The sequence below is a fragment of the Marmota marmota genome, unplaced genomic scaffold (assembly GCF_001458135.2).
Source record: "Marmota marmota marmota unplaced genomic scaffold, marMar, whole genome shotgun sequence".
In the NCBI taxonomy this organism is placed as follows: domain Eukaryota; kingdom Metazoa; phylum Chordata; class Mammalia; order Rodentia; family Sciuridae; genus Marmota; species Marmota marmota.
Window position 1 is genome coordinate 22,601,787 of NW_026000174.1, and position 8,486 is coordinate 22,610,272.

General features: G+C 40.3%; 1 non-coding gene across 1 annotated transcript; it reads left to right on the plus strand.

Annotated features, from left to right (window-relative positions):
• The first annotated feature begins 2,845 nt into the window (after positions 1-2,845).
• Positions 2,846-2,951, plus strand: LOC125612189. Its single transcript, XR_007342529.1, has one exon. It is a non-coding gene; the product is annotated as a small nucleolar RNA U13 (small nucleolar RNA).
• The last annotated feature ends 5,535 nt before the right edge of the window (positions 2,952-8,486 follow it).

The following is an 8,486-nucleotide window of genomic DNA, read 5'->3' on the forward strand; positions in this document are numbered from 1 at the left end:
TTCGGCCCGGGTTCGATCCTCAGCACCACATACAAACAAAGATGTTGTGTCCACCGAAAACTAAAAAATAAATATTAAAAAAATTCTCTCTCTCTCTCTCTCCTTAAAAAAAATAAAAAAGAATTGTAATGCAAAAAAAAAAAAACAACAAAGTACATGTATAAAGGCATAAATTGACGTGAACATACTTTATATACAGATATGAAAAATTGTGCCCTATGTGTAATAAGAATTATATTGCTTTTCATTGCTGTCATGTAGGTTAAAAATAAATAAATAAATAAATAAATGGGGGGTATCCAATAAATAAATAAATAAATAAGTGGCCTATCTTTTCTACTGCAAAATGTACTGGGGATTGAACCACTAAGAAGCCACTCCATTCCAAGCCACATCACAACACACTCAAGATGCAATAATTAAGCCATTGCTTCAGTTTCCCTATACCTATAAGAAAAAAAATTTTTTTTTTTTTGAGAATTTTAATATTTATTTTTTAGTTTTTGGCAGACACAACATCTTTGTTTGTACGTGGTGCTGAGGATCGAACCCAGGCCGCACGCACGCCAGGCAAGCGCGCTACCGCTTGAGCCACATCCCCAGCCCCAAAAAATTTTTTAATTACAAAAATCACATCAATAGATCAATAGTGAGCAGACAGAAGACTTGAATTCTAACTGTTCCAACTTGCTAGGTGATACTGGATAAAAAAAAAATTTTTTAAAGAGAGAGAGACAATTTTTTAATATTTATTTTTCAGTTTTCAGTGGACACAACATCTTTATTTTATTTTATATGGTGCTGAGGATCGAACCCAGCGCCCTGCGCATGCCAGGCAAGCGTGTTACCGCTTGAGCCACATCCCTAGCCTGAAAAAAATTTTTCAATATATATTTTTTAGTTTTAGATGGACACAACACCTTTATTTTGTTTATTTATTTTTGTGTGGTGCTGAGGATTGAATCTAGTGCCTCACACATGCTAGGCGAATGCTCTATCACTGAGCCACCACCCCAGCCTCAATTGGGCTGAAAAAATTAAAATGGATTTAAAAGTATACTAAGAAGCCAGGCACAGTGGCACACACCTGTAATCCCAGTGGCTTGGGAGGCTGAGGCAGGAAGATCGAAAGTTCAAAGCCAGCCTCAGCAACCTCAAAGCACTGAGCAGCTCAGTGAGACCCTGTCTCTAAATAAAATTCAAAATAGGGCTGGGATGTGGCTCAGCGGTTGAGTGACCCCGAGTTCAATCTCCAGTACCAAAAAAAAAAAAAAAAGCATGTATATATATATATGTGTGTATATATAAAATATATATATACACATTAAAAAATTTTAAGGTCATCTACAAAGATTAATCATTATCATCTGCCAAAAGCAGCAACTAGACTATCTCTGATATCTAGCTCTGACATTTTTGATTCTGTGACCAATATAAATGAATGCACATGCATACCGTATTTTGCCAAATGAAAATACTTTAGAAATCAAGGAATCCCACACTCGCTGGGGAATGAAACTTAGCAAGAGGAATCTTCAGACTTTTTCACTGCTCAGGCATTCTCTCAGCATTCCATAGAAGCACTTTGTACTTACCCAGCTAGTTCAGTCCACACATAGACCACAGATGGCCTAGTAAAATTTGACCTGACTTATCCATCACACTAATAAACAACAATCAAGACTAACCTTTCACAAGAAGCTACAAGAGGGTTGTGGCTCAGTGGTAGAGCGCTTGCTTAGCATGTGGAGGCACTGGATTCGATTCTCAGCACTACATATACATGAATAAAATAAAGGTCCATTGACAACTAAAAAATATTAAAAAAAAAAGCAGCAGCAGCAGCTATAAGAGATCCCATGAATGGCACCCTAGCAAATATTCTAAGTATAATATTTGAGAAATGTAATAGTTGCCATCTCATCTCCTAAAGTTACATTTGATTCCTTAGGAACATACTGAAAATACCTTGAGATCTGGCACATATACTCCCTTTGGTCATTACAGGACCCTGCCACTCTCAGAACTCAGCCCTGTGGTTCTAAATACCCCAAACTGAAATCAACAATCATGGAACAACTGAAATGTAGGCATTTGACTAATATCGGCCTCACTTAATAACTTTTAAGAACTAAATCTTAAAATCTGGCAAAGGTAGGCTGTGTTTAATCACTGACTTCCAAAGAAGACACAAGCTTCTGAGAGGCAAGTCATTCTCTCACTAGATCCTATGTCACATCCAGCAGGAACCTAAAACAAATCAAGTATAGGTTCCCTAAGGTGAATGCAGGTCCCTGAGAGACCTCTAAAGTCATCTGACTGTAATTCCAATCCAAGGACAATAAAATAGGAATTGAGCCAGGCCAAGGCCAAGTACACCTTCCACCAGACTTGGCCAACAAAATAAGTTTATAAAAGGATATAGGCCTGGAAAAGGGTGTACCAAAGGAGGCCTTAAGCAAAGTAAACTTTATTTTTAACCTAGGAAGGAAGGAAGGGCTAAAGAGAGTCTTAAGAATTTGGTTTAGGGCCAGAGTTGTGGCTCAGTGGTTGAGCACTTGCCTAGCATGTGTGAGGCACTGAGTTCGATCCTGGCACCACATGAAAATAAACAAATAAAATAAAGGTACTGTGTCCATCTACAACTAAAAAAAATTTAAAAAAAAAGAATTTGGTTTAAGCACCAAACACTGTGACCAGGATTTCCTCACAAAAAGAGAGGAGCAGAGGGGCTGTAGTGTAGCTAATAAACAACAATCAGTGGTAGAGCACTTGCCTGGCATGTGTGAGGCCCTGGGTTCAATCCTCAGCACTGCATATAAATAAAAATAAAAGATCCATTTACATGATTCTTCGGTTCTTAAGTGTGATGATTGGGTATTCATGCTCTTGTGTGAGATGTGCCTCCCTCTAAACCTTGTTATGACATTGGCACATTACCCATTCTGACATGAAGGGGAAAAAAAAAAGATCCATTTACAACTAAAAAATATTTTAAGAAGAGAAAGAGAAAGAGATAGGGGAGCAGAGCCTCAGTGTCATTAAAGTAAAATCCATTTATTTTCAATGTGATCTTTCCTACCTGAGGGGAGTCAAATGGGATTCTCTTACATTCTAGGAATACAGGGTCTTTCCAAGTAAATACAGCATGTGCTTTAAACTGTCTTGGGCTACTCTATATTTCCTATGTGCTGATCTCTTCTCTTGACTTCTTCCTTGTTCTACCTTACAAAAGAAAACACAGGACTTAACTTAGGAAATCTCCCTCATTACAGCAGCCTTGACTCCTGGCAGTATCCACACATGCCTAAGGTAAAGCAGGATTTGAGTTCTACTATAGTTAGTAATCTAAGCTTCAAATTAGAGATGACCGTGAGAGAATTTGCCCAGAATTGACCAAACTGGCAAAGGAATATAAAAATTTAAATTTAGTTCATATTGAATCCCAGTTTAAAACTGGCTCATCACACTTTTCTTTCTTCCTCTTTTCTCTTTTTATTTTTTCAGTGCTGGGGATAGAACTTAGGACCTTACATATGATACCAAAGCACCCTACTATACTTAGACACGTTCAAGTCCCTTCACTAAACTTTTTACAGCCACTTCATTTCCATAAAATGAGGAGAAACAGGTTTTATTTCTGGGTGGTTTTTTTGTTTGCCTGTTTGGTTGGTTGGTTTTTGGTTTTGGTAATGGGGATTGAACTCAGGGGTGCACTACTATCACTGAGCTATATCCCCAGCACTCTTTATTTTAGAGACAGTCTTGCTAAATTGCTGAAGCTGGCCTCAAACTTGTGATCCTCCTGCTTCAGTCTTTCCAATTGCTGGGATTACAGGTATGTACCACCATGACCAGCTTTTATTTCTTTTAAATAAGATATCCTGTTAGGGATGGAGGTTTAGAGATTAGAAGAAATGGGGAGTGGACTGGGGTTATAGCTTAATAGCAGAGCACTTGCCTAGCATGTGTGGGGCACTGGGTTCAATTCTTAGCACCACATACAAATAAACAAATAAAATAAAGGCATTCTGTCCATCTACAACTACAGGCTTCAAGGTCAGAGTGATTATCACTCTATCTAAAATTAACTGTAGTGATGACTAAACCACTATGAATATACTAAAAATAATTGAACTATGCTTTAAATAGGTGAATTGTATGGTATGTGAATTATATCTCAATACACTGTTTGTTTTGCCTATACATAATATAGGGGGACATACATATAAGTGACAAAGAAAATGGGGCAAAATGTGAACAGTGAATGTGGCTGAAAGATGAGACAAAGCATGGTGGCATATGCCTGTAATCCCAGTACCTCAGGCTGAGGCAGGAGGATCTGAGTCTATATTTAACACAGCAATTCCCCATGCTAACTGCTGTAAATGGAGAGGAAAGAATCTTAATCCTTCCCAAAACCAAAGGAACACTAAGCATCTTTGATTTACTTGTTCTGGATATAGTCTTTAGAATTCAGAAACTGGGTGAAGTATGTAACTTACTTTGCTTGGAGAAAACAGACTCCCCAGTACCTCCCTAGAGAAACTGGGCTCAATTCACAACTTCCTGTAGTTTCACTGATAATGACATCATCACTTTGGGAGGTATAAGAAAGGCAGAGGAGAGAAAATGCACCTTGGAGAGTCTCAACTGGATGAGCCATTTGGATTGTTTGTTTTATTCAAAGATTCCCTCTGGGTAGTCCAGATTACTCTCATTTATCCATAAGAAATGAATGAAGGGGGTAAAAACAAATCCTTCAATCAGTATCTATTCTAATAAAAGCCACCTACTTATAGATGATCTTCGCATTCCATTTGTACAACCACATTTTGGAGGAGAGGGGTACTGGGAATTGAACTCAGGAGCACTCAACCATTGAGCCTCATCCCCAGCCTAATTTTGTATGTTATTTAGAGACAGGGTCTGAGTTGTTCAGCACCTTGCCATTACTAAGACTAGCTTTGAACTCCCAATCCTCCTGCCTCAGCCTCATGAGCTACTGGGATTTATAAACATGTGCCTCCACACCTGGCTGTGCAACTATATTTTAAGAAAATGCCCTGTCCTTCCCCCCACCCATTCCCACCTGCGCCACAATGGGTACTGAACCCATAGGTGCTCTACCACTGAGCTTTGTGCCCAGCACTCTTTATTTTTTGACTCAGGGTCTTGCCTCCAACTGGCAATCCTGCCTCAGCTTCCCAAATTACTGGGATTATAAGCATGCACCACCACGACTCATGAAAATAACCTTCTTTACACATTTATACAACTCACCCCTCTATCTTTATTCTCCCAATAAGTTTACACAAAGATATAATTTTAGCTTGTTGAAAAGCCAGGAAATTAACAAATATTCATTAAAGAGAAGAGCTGGGTGTGGTGGCACATACCTGTAATCCCTGCAGCTCTGGAGGCTAGGGGAGGAGGATTGTAAGTTCAAAGCCAGCATCAACAATTTAGTATGACCCTGTCTCAAATAAAAAGGGCTGGGAATGTAGCTCAGTGGTAAACTGCCCCTGGTTAAATCTTAGTACCCCCGACACACACACATCAAAAAAAGGGAGAAGAGAGAGAGAATAATATTTACATTCACTTTTCCCTGGCAGGGTTATCGACTTTGCCCCCAGTCACAGAAATAGTAGCACAGCAGAAATATCAGACCCCCAAACTCATGGCCTCACTAACAGTAACTTCCTAGCTTCATTCCTGTTTTACCATTTACAAACCACTATCTTCATTTTCTAAAACCAGTGTCTATACAATTTATCAGATGCTCAAAGCACAACATAATAACATTGGTTTATTTCATCTTTAAATTTCTTTTATTGAGAATAACTGTTATTTTTAGTACTTTTTTTAATATTTATTTTTTAGTTGTAGTTGGATACAATAGCATTAATTAATTTATTTTTATGTGGTGCTGAGGATCGAACCTGTGCTAGGCGAGCATTCTGCCGCTGAGCCACAACCCTAGCCCCCGTGCTACTGTTTTCTAAAGACATCCAGTCAGAGGCAGATGCAGTGGTACATGCCTGCAACTCCAGTTAGCTGAGGTAGGAGGATCCTGAATTCAAGCTGTAGGTAATCTAGGGAGACTATCAAAATTTAAAATTTAAAAAAAAAAAAAAATGCTAGGGATGTAGGACATAGCTCAGTAGTAAAGCATCGCTTTTTTGGGGGAGTGGGGGGAAGACCTCCATCCAGGCCAATGAGATGCAATTTAGTATCATGAGAAGAGCACCAGACTAAGAGTTAAAAAATGACCTAGTAGGATGTAGGCCTTACTGTGCTTCCTGGGCCTCATTTCCTCTCTGAGTCGCTTCCAGCACCAATAACTTGAACTGAATTCCAACAACTATATCATCCCAAAGTCACAAAATACAATACAAAGGAACCAAATAATCAATTGATCTGTTATAAGAATTTGAAGACCTAAAAAAGTAAACTTGAGGGCTGGAGTTGCGACTCAGCGGTAGATCACTCGCCTAGCACGTGCGGGGCCCTAGGTTCAATCCTCAGCACCACACAAAAATAAAATAAAGGTATTGTGTCCAACTACAACAAAAACAAAAACATTTTTTTAAAAAATGAACTGGAATAAACAAAGCTAACCAGTTGGGTACGGTGCATATGCCTTTAATTCCAGCCACTCTGGAGGCTGAGGCAAGAGATCACAAGTCCAAGGCCAGCTTCAGCAACTTAACAAGACTTGTTTCAAAATTAAAAAATAAATAAAAGGGTTGGGGATCTAGCTCAGTGGTAGAGCACCTCTGGGTTCAATCCCTGGTAGCAATAAATAAATAATTTCATGATGTTTTTCTAGTTTCATGATTTTTTTCTCCACCTGCTATTAATCTGGGGAAACAGCTTGTTATTCACCTTGATAAATGACAAATTTATCATATTTTTAAAAGACAAATTCACTTTTGTCATTTGTGATGTGAACTTAATTTTTTTTGTCATAAAAAACACTGGAATGGAGCTGGGGATGTGGCTCAAGCGGTAGCGTGCTCGCCTGGCATGAGCGCGGTGCTGGGTTCGATCCTCAGCACCACATACAAATAAAGATATTGTGTCCGCCAAAAACTAAAAAGATAAATAAATAAATATTTAAAAATTCTCTCTTAAAAAAAAAAACTGGAATGATTCTGGTGGCAAGAAAAAGAAAGAAAGAAAAGAAACTGTCCTGTTATCTCTGAAGCAAAGTAAAATTAGTCAACAAGCTGAACACTTTTCAAGAGAGAAACGTGGCAGGTGATGGTGGCCCGTGCCTAAAATCCCAGCAAGTTCAAAGCCAGCCTCAACAACTTAAGCAAGGCTCTAAGCAAATTAAGGAGTCCCTGTCTCAAAATAAAAAACAAAAAGTGGGGATGGGGGGGAAATATAGTTCAGTTGGTAGAGTGCTTGCCTCGAATGCACAATGCCCTGGGTTCAATCCCCAGCACTGCCTAAAAAAAAAAAAAAAAAGCTCAGTGTCACTGGTTCAGTCCCAGGTACCAAAAACAAAAACAAAAACCAAGAGAAACTCATGGCAAACTGTGACATCATATGCAAGGGCCTGCATTCAATCCCTGGTACCAAAAAAGAATGAGGGAAAAAGAAAGAAAAGTGGAAAGGAATTTCCCTCACCAAATCAGGATGATATAATTTTAAAGTAGTAACATAACAACCCCCCACCCATTAACTGAACACTTCAGACAAAAACTTTTCAACACTGTTACAATTCAAAGACTTGGATGACAATAGGGTGGAATTCACGGGGATTTTATAGTTCTGACACACTTCCCACAGTGAGTTCCAAATCTGATCAGGGCCCCTCGGCCACTCCACTCCACCACTTCCCCCTTTGAAAGACGACTTGAGAAACAACACAGCCACCCCAAGTAGGATGACACCCTTTTATTCACAAATGATCCTGGACTCATAAAGGACATAAATTACTTTTCATAAAAAGTTATGGCCCTGGAGTACAAGCCCTTTCAAGTGCCATGGGAGTTCCCATATACTTGGTGGGCCCAAGTTCACTTCATTACTTTATGTCCCAGACTGGGCAGAATCGCAATCCGTCGGAAAACCCAGGCGGGTTATAACGGAACTTACTTTCACTAAGACGCGGGATGCCTTCTTGCCCCCCCTCCCCAGAAGGGTATTGGAGGACAAGCCTCCCTTTATTTTACATTAAGTCACTCAACCTACACCAGTCCACACGACCCTTTCCCTCTTCCCCCTAGCGAAGTGCCCATGACGCAAAGGGCCGGAGTGGCGGTTGGGACTTCTCCCGGCTCAGGGCCCCTTATCCGGTCCCCCTCCTCCAGCTCGACGCCCCCTTCGTCCGCGCCCGCCCTGCGTCCTGTCCACCGACCCTCGCCCGGCTCCCGGGACAAAGCGGGATGGGAGAGGCTCCTCCGGGGTCCCCGGCCGCAGTCGGCGCGGGCAAGCGGACAGAGCTCTGCGCACACTCACCCGACAGCTCGTCC